Below are 17,685 nucleotides of genomic sequence, written 5' to 3'. Positions count from 1 at the left end.
GCATACTACTACTTGTAGTAGCATAGAACAGTAGTAGTTCTTTTTTTTTGAAACCCTAAAACATTTGGGGATGGAGCCCCAGAAGCCACCACTTTGCTCCGCCCCCTGGTAGTTGTTACAGCTCAACAGTGACCGCCCCCATTTAATATCTGCATTGATGTTTCAATAAATGCTTATATAAGGAGTTTTAAGCCTGGAACCAAGCCAACCAGCTACGAGATGAATTGTGACCATAAAACATTTGATTCGGTGCAAAATAAACTATCATAGACTTTAATGGTAGCAGCTCGCGATAGCCGTTCACGGGTTTGCGGGTGCGGTAAACATGTCAGTGGTCCACCAATCAGAGACGTTGCTGTTATGCTTAGGATTGGGGGTAGTGTAGTATTTCCCCATAAGATTGCAAATAAAACACATTTTTCTTAAAACAAATTTGATTTCATACAAACAGCATAATTCTTAGTTTCGCAACCTCGTAGCCAGTGGTCAGTCTACCTTGGATGGTTTAGACATTACGGCTTATGATCAAAATCCTTATGGAAAACAATAAATGGGATTTTCTTCTTCCAGAACCACACTGTTGAACTCTATAGCAGTACTGCAAACGTAGCAGTGATGGTAAAGTAAGTGGTGGTGGTGGTAGGTGTTGTTGTACCACTGGTAATAATAGTAGTAGTAGTTATGGTAGTAGCAGCTGTAGTAGCACCAGTAGTAGTTAAAGTATTAGTAGTAGTATTACATTTGTTTTCAGTGGGTAATAGTAGCCTCTGAGCCTTTTCCACCTCTCTTGGAATCAAATTCATGGAAAACATTGAATAATGTAGAATGATTTGTAAAAGTACTTGGCATTGGCAGCTCCAGATCCCAAACTATCAGTATCAACCTTCAAAGAGTGTTATCCTGTGAGTTGTAGTCTCTTTGAATCATTGTCCCAAGCTACGCCTGAGTTCCCGTTTGCACACCAACACCACCACAGTATTAACTGCACTGTATTTCTTTTTTGTTTTCATTAGAGGGTTAGATGGTAGCGCCCCAGAGATTCCTCCATTTCTTCTACTTTGCTCACTTCTGCCTATGCTTCAGTGATTGATATTAAATCTGTTCTGTTTGATCAATAATTAAAGGTGCACTGCCTAGTGTTCCCAGACTAGACTGAGTGTTATGAATTATAGATTGTTATTCCTGCTGGTCTGATCAAAGAATAACAACAACAGCCCTTGCCGGGTTGGAGCACTACCAGTACTGATGCTCTCTACTGACTGGATAACACAAGATTGTTATTTCATCTCTCTAATACTGATCCTCGATCAGGGCTTTTGCTGCTTGGAGTAATGGTCCAACTTTCTATTTAGGAAGAGAGAGAACCTAGAGAGAGGAAGAGAGAGGCAGAGAGGGGAAATGAGTTAAAATGAAGGTCTTCGGCCAGGTGGATTCGAACCCTACCGCGTTGATGCCAATGTTGGCCAGCATGTGCAAAAGACAAGCTTGTTTTAATTACACTTCACCACAACAAATTAAGTGTTGTCACGCTACTGCGAGGTACTTCTGTACATTCTCAGTGATCAAAGTCAGAACACACACAGGAAGACAAATGAACACATGCTCATGGTCTTTTCTTCTTTTTGCGTTTGAATGCACCCCTCCCAGTTGTGCCTCCTATAGTTACACTAGTTCTTGTCAAGACTTGCCTGAAGACATCAGTTTAGCTTTTCACAAATGAAAGTTTAATAGTTTGACATTTTGGGGAATACACTTAATCGCTTTCTTGCTGAGAGAACTATGATATCTGTCTGTTAAATATTAAGCTACAACAGCAGCCAGTTAGCTTAGCTTAGTTAAACTTAGCACAAAGACTGGAAACGGGACACTCTCCACGGACTGCTGTGAGTTAATCTGTTAACATGTTACTGCCGGCTGACTACTCTTGGCTGTGCGAGCTGCTATGTTCTCATGTCAACACGTCCTAAATGATAGAATGGGTCCTTTGCCAGTGACTCTCAATATATGGCCGTTGGAGAGTACCAACGAAAGCTGTTTGTTTTTAAACAATCCCAGTTTTAAACACACGGTTAACGTTGTGAATTCAAACAAAACTACTTGGTTATGTTTAGGAAAATATCACGTTTTGGTGAAAATAAATATGTTTGTTGCAAATTTAAGTTACCTACGTAAGTTAAGTATGTTACGTAAGTTAACTTGTGTACATAAGTTAAAATAAGTCCCACTGACTTTTGGTTTCACACAGGACACAGACAGCGGTCTCCTGTGTTTGTTTGACCCATCTATCCCCCCCGACCTCCTCCCTACATGGACTGCTGTATGTCACCCTTTATACTACGTCAACATGCTTCGTCCTTTGCTCCCGTCATAAATACTACGGCCACTAGAGGTCACCGCCTAAAAATAAATATAAATAAGGGTCCTGATACAACCCAGTCTCACGGCAGTTCGTGAAATGGTCATGTAATGTAATCTATTTGATTCGTGTACACAAACACGTTTATCTTGTTTTTTTCGTGATGGTCAGCATGTTTTTTTAAACTAATGTACTTCAATGGGAAGCATCTTTCGTCATCACAGCACGATTCTCAACAACCGTAGTGAGTAGTATGAAAGCCCGAAAATCTGCATAGGGAGGTTGGTTGGGGTGATGGATGCATGCATTAATATTTATAACGGACATATTTTGGAGGGAGGTCAGATTGCTACAGGTCCTCAGTTTGCTTCTCTCATAATCCTTGTACATTTTCACATTTTGCCTGGTTCAACTCACAACTCACTTTGGTAAAAGAATAAAAAAAGTTGACCAACAGCTTTACCGTGTTTTTTACTTTGCTGCAAAGAGTCGAAAATACACCAAGGACAGTTGTGTTCTGCCTTTCTTCAGTATTTACCCTCTTACACTACAAGTAGAAAAGCTTGTATCAAGGCTATCAAAAATCAGCGGACCTCTATGGCTGTCTCAGTTGGCTAAGAAAATGTCTGTCACATAACCGCCCTGAAAAACCACAAGGTATCATTTTTACACTTCTGTTCTTGAAGGGTTCAAACAAGCGAGATACAGTGTGTTACTGTAATTTGTGTTAACTGGACAGTGCCAGGCTAGCAGTTTCCCCGTTTTCAGTCTTTATGCTAAAGCTAAGCAGCTGCTGATTGTATTTAACAAACAAATATGAGAGTGGCATCAATGTTGTCATTGGACTCTTGATGTCTAATTTGGCATAATCCCCAAAATGCCAAAGTATTCTTATACATTAGTATTCATTTATTTATTTTATTTTATCTTGATGCAACATCATTTCCCTCCGCAGCTCAGGGACCACATATCAAAACTTGCAAATAAGCAGAAGGGAAAAACAGGCCATGGCAGCCTCATTGGGACACCATTGTTTTACACTTGAGAAACATTGTGTGTGTGTGTGTGTGTGTGTGTGTGTGTGTGTGTGTGTGTGTGTGTCTGCATTGCCTTGACACAGCAATCATCTGGCCTGCCTTGTCATCGCACGGGATGTTGAGAGTTCCCGGGGCGTGGCGTCGCCGGCCTGGCCAAACCTCCGTCTTGCGCTAATTCATTCATCCCTTTCCTTTTCATCTGACTCCCATCGTCTTTTGTGTGTGTGTGTGTGTGTGTGTGTGTGTGTGTGTGTGTGTGTGTTCGCGCCATTAACACCTGGCAGTCTCTGTCTTATCCAGTCACTAATAGAGAGGCTGAATGGGATGAAGCTGCCTGTAGTGAGAAGAACATTGTGTTAGAGACAATAATAGAGCATTACACTGTGGGAAACGGGACTCTCTTTTCAGAGCCTATTCATTCATACAGGAAATGGAGAAATATACAGAAATCCTCACACGTTAACACCCCCATCCAGCCATTACACGTTTCCTTTGTTCACACACTGTACCAGAAGTTGAGTTTATTTGAGTATAGACATGTAGAGCAATGGGATGTATCACTACCTAATATGGCTAATTTAATAAGTTCATTCTGAATTCAGGGCTTGTATATTTATATCCACTCTGTCTTTTGGCACAATTTCAGTTTCACGTGGCAGCTCTCCAGATCTGATGCCTTGTTTTCAACTTTTGCCAAAACCTCCAAACCACCTTCCTCTTTTCTAATTCTAATTTTCACTCCCTCTCTCCTCAGTTACACCCCCACACATACACACACACACATACACACACATACATACGTGCACACAGACCCATGCTGAGCCTCGGCTGTGGTAATTAGATACAGTCTGTCTAACTGTCAGACATCAACTGGTACCAGACACCAGACTCCAACCTCATTGGCTAATCCTCCCGACGCTGCTACCCATTCCGATTGGCTGTAGCCTCCTCCTCTGCTCTGACTCTGACCCAGTAAACTCACGTATGAACCAAGTCCCCATATTTCCATTGGCTGTCTCTGAGACACATGACTGGTGCTCACAGACACTCTCTGGCTCGGCTGCTCCCAGAGGAGGATACAGTTATCCTCCTTACAGACAAAAACAACGCCATTCATCACCTCCTTCTCTCTCTCCTCATCTATCTCTCTCCCTATGTTTAGGCTGTTATGCTGTGTTGTTATGTTTCTGTCTTTGTCCCTCGGAAGGTTTTGAAGCTACTCCAAGTCCTCTGGATGCCTGGGTCAAACTGAATTACCTCCTCTCCCACTTTTTAACAGCTGAAGTTGACTATCAGATCTAGGCTGGAGTGAAATAATCCCAAGGGATGTCATTTAGCTACATATTTACCCTTATACAGTCTTCTTTTTTAAATGGGAACACTGATTGTTTTTACTTACATTTCCATCCACATTCCCCCACTTACACCCCCCCCCCCCCCAGGATAGGCCCACTCATGGAGCCATAAATATGTATCCACTCATCTGGCTCTTACTGCTCAGAACCACTGTGATGAGGCAGGATCGGTTTCACACAACAGGTTTCTATTGTCATATCCTGTCGCTGACTAGTGAACACACTGCTGCTCCCAGAGTTTCCAAATCAGGAAGGATGTTTGAATTCTTCCTTTATTTTTTATTTAACCCTGACCTTATTTCCTTATTTCTCATGATATTGTGCCACATGAACCTGTATGGGGGCATAGTACTGGTTACAAAGGCTGACTTGTAATCAAAAAGTCACTGATTTTCAAACCAAAAACTGCAAGGAGAATGCTAAAACATTCCGAATATGGGTGCTACCATCTTGTGCTGGAGACGTCATTTGGAGCCAGAGTCTGCGCAGTAGGGATGGTTGGAGCCGGGGTATCAAGTTCCCACCATACACCCGCCAAACTCAACTGTGAGTCAATCACAGCTGTCAATCATATCACACCCCCTTTTTTTATAGAATCAAATAACTAATTAAACCAAACATATCAGAAAAATAAACACTTGAAGATATAGAACACAATAACTACCTACAATGACAGAACCATCTCTTTATTTGATATGTACTTTGATTTTTATAAGTTTGGCCAATATCATATGCGCTCCCATGGAGGAGGGAAGGGTTTATGACCTATACTGCAGCTGATACTAGGGGGTGATCAAGATGTTTTGGCTTCACTTTTGAGGATTTGACATGTCGCCTATTTTTACATACCGTCTACAGGACAAACACAACACTTTGCACTAAAAGACCTGCATTCAATTTAACTGTACATGTACAATGACAATAAAGACTATTCTATTCTTTTCTACACAGAGTTTGAAGCAGCCATCCGATGTTGAAAGAACATAAATAAACTAGTGCTGTCAGTTAAACGCATTATTAACGGCGTTAACGCAAAACCATTTTAATGGCGTCAATTTTTTGATCACGAGATTAACGTTCTTTTTGGCCTAGCAAACTTTGTAGTTTTTTTCACATGCTGTTGCAGCAACTAGTAACGTTAGAAAAACTACAACACCACACCGGATCTAGCTAGACCGGAAACAAAACAACAGGAACGCCGCACACACTTGTTTGGGCTTGCGAGCCGGCCAAAGAGTAGTAGGCTAACGTTACGTTTTGAGTGGATGGCGAGCGCGAGATGCCGAAGATTCTGAATGGAAAGTTTACTTTTAAAAAGTTGCCAAATGGTTCCATTGACAAGACCAAAGTGATCTGTGTGTTTTGTCGTTGTGAACTGAGCTATCATCGCAGCACGTCCAGTCTGAAATACCACTTGATGGCCAAGCACACAGCTGATGTGAATTCTCCGCCCCCTCGTCAAAGCCAGGCGACAAAAGCACAAAGCAAGCCGATCCACTTTTCCATGTTGATAAGAGCATTAAAATGAGAAAAAATAATGGGACAAAAAGAAATCAAGGGACATTTAGAATAGATAAAAATGTGCGATTAATTGCGAGTTAACTATGACATTAATGCGATTAATCGCGATTACATATTTTAATCGTTTGACAGCACTAAAATAAAAATGAACTAGCTTCCACTTTCTGATTGAAAGGTAGTCAGCTTTGTTTGCTAGCTTCCGCTCTCCACTTTGGAATGTTATAACGGGGAAGACATCTTAAATCGACGGGACATAACTTGGGGAACAAATGTCTTGTATCAATGTTTGTACGCTATACAGGGCTACGACGTACACCACTCATTAGCGCACCTTGAAAGTTCACAGCACGTCTCCTAGCAATGTCAGCCCTGTTTTAAAAAAACAGTTTTATTCTCTTTGGAAAAATATCCACAACAGTCCCTACACAAAAAGTGAAAGAAGTTCAAATTCAGTTCAGTTTTATGGTGCTATGGACACTGGAAGAGGATTTTAGTTGTCCTGCAGGCAGCCCTTAGTTTGAAAAACCATAATAGTACATGTCAGAAGAAGCAATCTACCCTAATTAAAAAAGAATTTAAACGTATTACCTCCCTGCAGATGTAGATGCCAGTGTACACTGTGATGCATGAGGGTCAATCGACTTCACGTCACCCTCATATCCCTGCCAACAATCAGAGGATATTTGATCTGCAAGTCTCATTAACACGTACAAAGCACAAAGCATCATGGTACACAGAGCTTTAACACACACAAAAGATCACAGATAGAAAGCCATTCAGCATTCTTTATCACCATGTTCACATGTTTGATCAGGCTTTGTGTTTGCTCATATGAAGTGTCACTGTATACAGGTCTATGTACACACTCAATTATGTCCTCTCAATGGGCCCTGACTCGAGCTGTGGAGCCAGCAGACTAGTGGTGTGTGTAATCCAGAGCGCCTGGGCATTAAGGCTGGTCAGTCATGCTTGTGCACACATTTGGTAGCATGGCAAATGGTCCGATCAAAGTTTTTTTTCCAAGAAAATTTATATAACAGAGACTACTTGAGCACGCATGTTCTTTTTTTAAGCAATGCCATGTTCCGCAGATTCACACCCGGTAGCTTCCTGGTGCATTTATTTTCTGGCAGCAGCTCACACACCAAATGTGGGGGTACTGTATATGCCTTGCTCAAGGACACACAAGTGTGCGGTGAGAGGATGAAGCAGGGTTTCATATTAGCTTCCCCTTCCTGACAAGATTTTCCCAGCTGGTCTGGGATTTAAAACGACAACTGATCATAAGGTCAAAACCACTTGAAGGGAAGTAAAATGCCAGTTTTAAAGTGACTGTAAACTGAAATTACAAATATTCTTTTTGCCAAGAAACCAATATATCTTTACTGTCGTTGTTAAAATTGTAATTACCAAAAAGAAGACGTTTCAATTGTATTTATTTTTAGTACTGACATCACCCCTACGAGTTCATAGCAGATATGAATTCTTGGTACTGACTGACAATGTTAATATTGTAATTTGATGTTGACGGACACTGAACATATTTTGTTATGTCACTTTAACTCCTATGGCCACTGAGGCATTTAGCTGGCGGCGGCGTTGTTAGCTTTTGCTAAGTCCTATCTTATTTAAGCACTCCTTCCAGTGTCTGTACCATGATTTAAATCAGGGGTTAGCATACGATGCACTGCGGTGAGTTTTGATAGTCGACTCATTTGCCATCACCACATCAGGAACTTTACGCCCCTAGCCGACAACATTGCAAAATATATTCACGAAACTTTACAAGTTCAAAATGGGTGTGGTCTGAGCAAGGGGGCCGGACGTAGGGGGTAGGAAGGGCCCCCCCCACTTTACGCCCCTGGCCCGAATTGGCGTTGCGGCATGTGTGATCCACCTGCAAGATGACCTCTAGTGTTACAGATATGTCCAAAAATGGTAACGTGTCATTGTTTAACTTTCCTGTTTAACACAAAAAGTGAGAACTCAACTTTCAGTTTCTTTTTCTTTTTCTTTTTATCTCTGTTGTGAAACATCTTCAAAATGTTTTTTTTTTTTTTAGGAATGATGATGAATTGTTTTCACATAATGGCCATGTAATAATTTATTTTACATTCTAATTTGAAAAAACTAAACAGAAATTGGAGCTCTCTACATGACAACACTGATATGATGTACCAAAAGCAAGGACAGTTCAACGGGTCTGTCTAAAGATTTGTGTGAGAATTCAAGGCTTATGAACACTCTGGGGAAATTCCTCTAACGCCAATTGATTTCATGCTTTCAGCCTTTACACCCAAATAAGCGGCAAATTCCTTGACATATATGAGTCACAGACATGAATGTGGCAATGGTAAACATGTCATCCTCTATATGTGATGCAATCCCCCTCTAGGCCAATTGGCAACCACTACGCCACCTTGACTTGACCTGTAATTGTATAGGGTCAGTTACGTGCTGAAATGAGTCATAGTCCAAGTTTCAGCTGTCATATGACAGATGGATGAAAAAGCAAATGAAGGGAAAAGACAAACAATGTAGAAGTGATTCACTGTCTTACCCCCACATAATTCAATTAGTCAGGAACACTATCATAGTTTTGTTTATCAGTGTGGCTATTTTCCAAACAGTGGTGTACGCTGACAGTTCAATACCACGCTTTTAAAAGATAGTAAAAGATATTTCAGTATTCCATTTTTGAGTTGTTGATTTACCATGTCCAGGATGGTCAAATATGCGGTGGATTAATGCAAAACATGTTGATGCATACACATGTGTAATAGGAAGTAGAGGAAGTGTTGCTTGGAAGTATCTGTGTTTCTTGGGGTCATGGATAAGCCTGACTCCTTTTGGCTGTCAGACAGGGAAATCCACAGTCAGTGAGTTTGTTAACCATTTATTAGAATGAATTGGACACTCTCAATTAATTTTTCCTGTTTGTGATTGGGTATATATGTGTTGTTAATGTGTACTCTAGTAATAGCAGTGGTTATTCCCCAAATTACCCCAATTTATACAAAATCTCACATCAGCTGTCTTTCACTGCTTTAATGAAATCCAAGATAAGTCTTTCTATCTTTACTTTTTTGGTTTATTCTACAGTAGTTTTTTTTTCTGTTTATCAGTCTGTTTTTTCTCGATTGTGGAATATAGCAAGGGCACACATGTCCTGAACTTTGCCCTTTGCACTTTGTGCTTGCTTGTAACTTGTTTTGGAAATCTGAGTTTATTCTAAAGCTGTGCACCATCAGCCAAATAACTAAATGTAAAAAGAAATGAATAAATGAAAAACAGAAAATCCCTGAATGCTTTTCATTGGTCTGGTCTGTAGCATAAGCTGTTTTGAGATATGTTTTGCTGAAAGCTGAAGCGCACATCCACAACTCCTCGCTGACACCCTGGGGTTTAAGCTCACACACACACACACACACACACACACACACACACACACACACACACACACACACACACACACACACACACACACACACACACACACACACACACATGTACACTATGAGAGTTTAGTGCAGATTAGGCTATTAGAGATGAGCATCAGCAGTATTCTAAAGCTGATTCAGGATATTTTTCCAGACTAAAGAAGGAAATGGGCTAATCTCTGCCCGGACACCTACAATATGTCTGTCAGCTAAGGATTTACACCTACAGGGCTGTCTGGGCATATGCTCTGTAAGGAGACGAGCGTGTGTGTGTGTGTGTGTGTGTGTGTGTGTGTCGGTCAGCTAGAGGGTGTGACTGCCAGCATTTTGCTGGAACCATGACCGCTTCTTTACCAGCAACTGGGCTGATGATTAAGTGACACATGTGCTCATTAACTTCCCTCCATTGTCCATCCAGTAAAATGAGCCACAAGCAGAGAGCAGGAATGCATGCATAGTGGGGGTATTTATTGACAGTGAATGATTAAGCCTGTTTGTGTCCACTACTTTCCTTGCCTGATCATCCTATCCTTTCCCTCTTTGCTTTCTTTCCTTTTTTTCCCCCCCCGTCTCCTATCGCCCCCCAAGCCTTTACTTTCTTTCTTTTTCCATTCTTTTTTTCTGTTCTCTGCTTCGCTGTCCTCTCTTTTCTGTTCATTTGCTTTCCTGTTCTTCCTTGTCCAATTACTTACTCTCATCCTTTCCTTCCCTCTCTCCTTTCCATTTATTCCCTTTGTACCCTACCTTCTCTTCCATTTTCTCTCTTTCCCTCTCATCTCCTTCCCTCTCTTTTCCTTTCCTTAGTTTCTCTTATGCTCCTTCCCTGTCCTCTCCTCCTCTCGCCCATATTTCCTTCCTTTTTTCCTTTCCTCTCCTCCCCTCCTCTATCCTCCTTTTCTCTACTCTCCTTTCCATTAATTATTTTTCCTTCTTCTTTTTGATGTCTTGTCTCCATTCTGTACCTTACTTGTCCTACTCTCCTTCAATTTTCTTATTTACATCATGCCCCTTCCTTTCTTATCTTTCCTTTATTTTTCTCTCCTCCCCTCTCATATTCTCTCCTCTTCTCTCCCACCATTTTCTTACCCCGTTCTATTCCAACTCTCCTCTGCTTCACTCTCCTTTTTCTTTTCTCCCCTCCCCTCTCCTATCCTGTCCTGCCCTGCTCTCTACTTATCTCTCATTTCCTCCCCTCTTCTGTCCTTCTTGTAATAGCTCATGGAGGCATGCCTGAGTCCCGGCCACCCTCATTAACCTTATCATTAAGCTGACCCCCAGCTGGACTGCGCTGCCCTCACACTGCCGCGGCTTGGAGGAGTTGTGTCAATACATACACACTCAGCCATTAAGCTGGAAAAGCGAGAGCTGGGAGGGAGGTAGGCAGAGCCGGTGGATGCACAGTAAATTTATATAACAGCTGAGGCAGCGAGGGAGGAGAGTGTGAGAGAGAGGAATGAATGATACATACATCCAGGTTGATCTGAACTTTCCATGTACTCCATTCCTTTTGATGTGCTTTGAGTGTGTGCATTATGAAAGCCGGTGGTGATTAGCCTGTCTATGTCACCTCAATATGAATAAGACCCCAGGAGAGCAAATATGTCTAGACTTATTCAGAGAGGAAGCTTTATTATCTACTGTACAGCAACTATAAAGAGGCTCATATTCACTTTGCAATCCAACGGCTGCAGTGGCCTTACGTAACAGTCCAATAGCAGGAGTCAAATCCCAATCAAGTCATCACACACTGAGGGCAGAGTGAATAAAGAGTGAGAGATAATGTTTCTGTATATAGCCTACACATTATCGGTTTGCCTTTTCAATATGAATACAGTGAGTATGAATACATTGCACGCTGCTATGAAGTTCATTTGAAGCACAAGAAAATGACTTTTATGATTACATTGATTTTCAGATATCAGTGTAATTTCTATATACAAAGGAGAAGCATTTATGTTTGATTGTATTTAAATAAACTTCATTTCTTCACCACATACAGACAGATTCACTTACAACCAAAAAAGCTACACTGCAGGTGTTTGTTCTTTGAGTTGAAACAGAATCACCATATAGCATTCTGTGTTTGTCACAATGGCAGATGGTGGAAGCAAGTAAAAGGCTGATGAAAAATGACGTCCTCATTTTCTTCATTAAAGTTAATTGGATTATTTTGGTCGCCTAAAAATGTCTTGTTCAGTGTTCGGTTGTACTAAAACTCTAAGGAGCCGGCTAATCTTTTTTTCAGGTAAGTAGTCCTACATTTTATTTTATGTCATGTGTGGCTAAAGAACCTCATGAGTTAGCGAGGTCTTTATTTTTTTATGATGATTGTACCATGGTATTACAACTTCAGTGAAAGGACTGCATGGCTGGATTTGAATATCTCATCTAATGCATCCTGTTAAATGTCAAACATGCCAATATTTAATCCTGTTTTTGCCAGCTCCTGTGAAGTAAGGCCTGCTAGTTTTTTTGACCCTCAGCAGTAATGATATGATAGATAACAAAATAATACTTCCACTAATAGACTTACTGCTATGTATTATGACAGTGGTGGTAATAAGTGGCTGTGATTGCACATATAAATGTGTTTGTTTTTCTTCATACTTGCAGTGAGCAGCTATTTAAAGAAGTGTTGCTTCCATCGTAATGATATCAGAGAGATCTCACTGTGCTTCACACATTGTCATGGAGATGGAGGGGCGACTGAATCACACCAAATCCTCATCTCTAACAAGGTGAGAACTTGTCATCATTGAGCTAAAACACTCAATGAGTAAGGAGAAAATTATTCCGTGTGATTTCTGAATGACCGCACTGCTTTCTGGCCCGTTTTTCCTCTTTGCTCACAATACTTTCCCTCTTTGTGTCTTGAATATTTTGTTTCCTTTCTTTTCCTTATGCCCTTTCAGCCCACAAAGATCTTTTAAGTCAGGTCACGAGGATTGAACTGTGGGACAAATATCAGTGTAACATGTACATAATGTAGATGAACATGCAAATTAATCCATAATGTATTCAGATTGGCTCTTTGTCTTCGTGTTTTGAGCTCCTATAGGTGATTCTTGCCCCGGGCATAACAATCATTCAACGTGTTAATGGGTCGCACACTGAGCTCGTTAGCTATGCACAGCTCTCATTAACATACAAATTCAATTAACTTTCACTGCAAAAAAAAAAAAAAAGAAGGAAAGAAAACAAATCTTTTGTGGGATGTCGACTCTTCCTGCATTTTATCTTCATCTAAGTCACAGTGAGTGGAGGAGAATACCAACGTTGTGGTGGCTTTCTCTGTTTTGGGCATGTTGATGAATGCTTTATGGTGGTTTTTGCGAAGTGAGTTTAGAGGAGTTCAGAGCGCAGCCAGACATCCTTGCGCAGGGTGAATGAGCATGTTTTGCCCTCACACATTATAAGGGAGACTGTCAGGTATTTGTACTCTGCCATTAGCTGTCTGTGGAGGCTGGATGGCAGCTGTTTTAGAGGGCCATTGTGGGAAGACAGCACAGGATCCTAACGGTTGCAGAATTAAACAGTCCTCCCCATGTTGATTGAAAGCCAATTTTCAAAGTGGTGTGTAGTCAGAATGTTCAATAGCTGTGGCCTAGCAGGAATACCCTTCATCTTCCATCATGTATTCTATGGGCAATACTCTTATCATGGGAATTGGTAATTAGTGGCATGCATTGGGTCAGAGGACAGAGCGCTGAATACCAACGACATAAAAGGGCTGATGAGATAAGAGGAGTGCGTGCTTGTGTGTTTGTGCCCGTGACTGTGTGTGTGTTCTCGGATTCTTGCACCAGGGACAATGGTAAGGTGCCTCGGCCATGGCAATGCATGACTTCAATTTGCATGTTTGCATATTTGACAATTAACCAAATTGATTTCCTGCGTGTGTCGAGCGGCAGCATCGGATGTCTGTTTTCCCAAGGATTTTCAATACCGCGCCCATCCCCATATCAAACAGGTCCAATGATGGCAGTGTCTCATTTGCATACCATTAATTAGACATTCATATTAAATGGCTAATTAGCATATATAGCGTTCTGTGTTTTGTCAGGGTAAAAGCTATGGCAGCAATAACTTTTCCTTTTATATCACTTGTTTTTGCTATCTATGCAAATGTGAGTAGTTTGTGATGGTTTTAATCAGTTAGCGAGTGTGTTTGTGAGCAAAAAAAGAGAGATGTTCAACATACCTTTTACAGTAAACAGCTGAGAAGAAAATCGGTCCTGCAGGCATGGTGAAAGAGAGAGATAGAGAAACACACTAATGATTGTTTTTTTTTCGCCACAGAAAGAAAAAGAGACTAATGATGCTTTTTTTGTTTGCAGTTGACATTTTCTTTGAAGACTGATAATGAAGCTCCACAGAGAGGTGCAACCGCAGCCAAACTTATCCAAGCAGTTCTCTTACATACTATCACTGCTGTTAGGTTTCACCCAGGAATGTAGTATAGGATAAACCCACATGAACCACTTCTTAGTGTGCAGAAGTTTTGTAATTTACATAAGAATTCAGAGTCAGCAAGGACAAAGCAAATAATAATGAGTGTGGTTTTTGAGTGTGTTATTGATTTTTTCTTAATTTGCATTTTTTTTGCCTGTAGGCCTGTCACACCAGAAAGTGGCACTACAAAATTAATCTGCGAGCTTCGCAAAAACTCTTTTAGAAACTCTCTGGGCTACTGTAGTTGGTTGCTATTGCTAGCATGTCACTTACATTACATTAGATTTCATTTCATTTAGCTGACGCTTTTATCCAAAGCGTCTTACACTTACATTAGCTTCCCTGCACTTCCAGCACTTAACAAGTTTGCTAACTGCTTTCTAACTGTCAGTTAGAAAACAGTTAAGAAGCTAACAAGTTTGCTAACTGCTTTTCTAATGATCCGCGGTCTCTGGGGGATGCGGGACAACAACGGGATGGTTGAGTCTAGGAAAAGAACAACGGGGAAAGTTAACGTCAAAACGTGAAGACGTGAAAGTCCTGTGTTGTTTGACCCATCCACCACCCCAACCATCCTCCCTGCGCGGATTTTCGGCATTTCATACTACTCGCTATCGTAGTCGTGCTGTGATCACGAAAGATGTTTCCTATTGAAATACATTAGTTTTAAATACGTGCTGACCACCACAAAATAAATGACATTAACGTGTCCGTGTACACGAATCAATAGATTAAATAACGTGACCATTTCACAAACTGCTGTGAGACTGGGTTGGAACTCAACATGAAATTTTGTGCAGACTTACTTTGGCCTGTGACCAAATCCACTGATTGCTGGTGTGACCAAGGCTTAAAGGTCCCTTATAATGCTCGTTTTCAGGTTGATACTTGTATTTTGGATTTCTAGTAGAACATGTTAAGATGCTTTACTGTTCAAAAAACACATTCTTTTTCTCATACTGTCTGAATATACCTGCATTCACCCTCTGTCTGAAATGCTTGTTTTAGCGCCGGTCTCTTTTACGTCTGCACTCTCAAGGGCCATTCACATTGTACGTGCAAACGGCAGCACTGCACTATGAAACCCATTATTGTCAATGGCTTGCGCGCGCAATAACTGGTCTGCCGCTGCGCTGAGCAAAGCGCAGCGCAAGCGGCATTTTGCGGCTGGCCGCTCTTGCGCGTGCCGCGGTCAAAGTTCAACATGGTTCAACTTTGACCGCGGCACGCGCAAGAGCGGCCGCGGTGCGCTGTGATGTGTCTGAATAAAAAGAAAAAAAGTAAACACCGAACACACGTGGATCCACAAACGGAACAAGGCTTTCCTATGTTTCAAAGACAGAAACATCATCTCCACCAAATCACTACTGTGTATCCTACACAATGTTGCATGTAGCCTACTGCACGTCTGATGTAAACACTGGACGCAGACGTGACGTGCATTCAAATATTGGCGCATGTATGACGTAAATTTGCGCTGAGCCTGGCGGCAAGCACAACAAATATAGTTGGGAATAGGAAAACCTAACGGCGAGCGCAGCGCATGCCGCGTACAATGTGAAACGACCTTTAGAGTCTCTGCAACGTCATTGCAGCCGGGGAATGACTGTAACTGCACTGTAATTGCTCTTTCTACCTTTACATAGTATAGTTGTGATGTACGGACGTCCTGGCGGCTCGTTTAAAGGCACTGTGTCCGTTTCTGAATACGGGCTGTGTGCATTTCTCTGTGGGCTGAGCCTTTTGATACTTTCACAGTTTATATAGTACCTAGACCAGCTTTATAATAATAAAAAAGACATGGAAATCTCACTTTTTAGATTATTGGACATATAAAGCTTTAGTGCGTAACTTTTTGATATTAATGAACGTCCGTTACGCCATTGCCAAATAAGTTGCTACAAAGCTAATTAAGACTATCAGCTCCACACAACTCTCTTTGTATTTCTCAGTATGGCTATGTTCATAAGATGATGTCGTCCAGTGACTTTCCCGCGCAGAAACTCAAGTGAAAATAATTACCTCTTCTAAAGAGTCCATCATGTTTTTTTAATCCTCTGTGTCCTCCTTGACTACTAGCAACTGCATGGAGGAGGGGTGGGGGCTGTGCGCGGTCACTGAAGACTTGCATCATGTGGACGTGCCAGCAGTTTTGTTTTCATTACTTAGAATTCCTCATGGGGGCAGCAGAAACTACGCACTATAGCTTTAAAGATGATCATGGCCCTGATTATGGAGGTCAGGGATTATGCTCTTTTATGTACCACCACATCAGCTGTGCAGCCACAGTTCTGCTGGAAAAGGGGGAAAAAAATAGCAAGGGATGGAAAAAAAGTGCAGTATAAATAAAGAAAGACAGAGAGAAAGAGGTGGGAGGGATGGGAACGGAAAGAAGGATGAGGTAAGCCCTATGGGAGAGGCCTGCGTCGACTTGCTATAACCCCTCCAACCACCTCCTCCTCCTCCTCACTTCTTTCCTCCATCACATCTCTTTCCAGGGCGAGACGACGAGAAGAGAGATTAAATAAGAGGAGCGAACATAAAGGGGGAAGGAGTGACATCAACGGTGACATCAGGTGGGAGAGAGGTCAGAGGTTGAACAGATGATACTTTGTTTTTTGCAGTTAAGGACAAGAGTCGATGTCTTTGGAATTTGTCGGAGGTGAAGACCTCAGAGATGTAGACGCTCTGCTTTGTTTGCTTTGACCTGTGCTCGTGGGTGTCCTCTGGGCAGCCTCTCGTGTGCTTCCCCAGGGGTGAGGCGATTTGAGATTAACTTTGGCCTCCTCTGCCCTCCCGTTACCCCCCCCTTTTCTTTGCTTTGACTGAGCTGAAACACTCTCGGGCCGGCTTGTGTCCCATGGCGTGTGTTTTTTTGGGATGGAGTCGGCCCGTCTGTAAACTGTGTCTGACCCCATGTGTCTTGAGGGCTCTCCCCATCCAAACTCACACACACACACACACACACACACACACACACACACACACACACACACACACACACACACACACACACACACACACACACAAAAGTGCTCCCTTAGTGGGGTACACACTGCTTACAGCATGATGTGATGACTTGCTTCTCAGTGAAAGGCCTCTTTGATTGGGGGGTGAGCTTCATCATCTCATGCGACGCTCGCAGAAGGAAATGGCGTATGATCAAGAGCAATAGCAATTCACACTGCGTAAGCTTTTGATTCACTTCACAACTGGCAATGAATCTACTCCGCAACATACTTGCTCGGCTTTGTTGTGCATTCGCAAGAAACATCATTTTTACAAACTGGTAATTCATGTGGATTTACCAGCTACGACGAGATTCATTATCAAATATCTCTGATGAAAGAATGTGTGAATGAGCAACATAAGAGCACAACAGCAGTTTACTTTTTAATATTTTATTTTTGGAATGCACTGTATCAAGAATAACATACAATGCGATAGTTGTGGTATTTTGGCTCAGGCTAATCACTGTGTTTGTTAATAGTCTGTCTCCTTAGAGGAAGGCACATTTTCCCTCC

The 17,685-nt window shown here is 41.8% G+C and overlaps 1 long non-coding RNA gene across 2 annotated transcripts in view; it reads left to right on the top strand.

Annotated features, from left to right (window-relative positions):
- LOC116041309 overlaps nucleotides 1-17,685 on the top strand; it is a 111,820-nt gene that overhangs the window by 24,168 nt on the left and 69,967 nt on the right. For both annotated transcript variants that reach the window (XR_004102906.2, XR_004895426.1), the window contains exon 3: nucleotides 12,323-12,447. This is a non-coding gene — a long non-coding RNA (uncharacterized LOC116041309). The remainder of the gene's footprint in view (nucleotides 1-12,322; nucleotides 12,448-17,685) is intronic.

This window comes from Sander lucioperca, chromosome 16 (assembly GCF_008315115.2).
Source record: "Sander lucioperca isolate FBNREF2018 chromosome 16, SLUC_FBN_1.2, whole genome shotgun sequence".
NCBI classification, from domain to species: Eukaryota; Metazoa; Chordata; class Actinopteri; order Perciformes; family Percidae; genus Sander; species Sander lucioperca.
The sequence above is the reverse complement of the archived record's forward strand: the minus strand, read 5'-3'. Positions and strand labels throughout refer to the sequence as shown.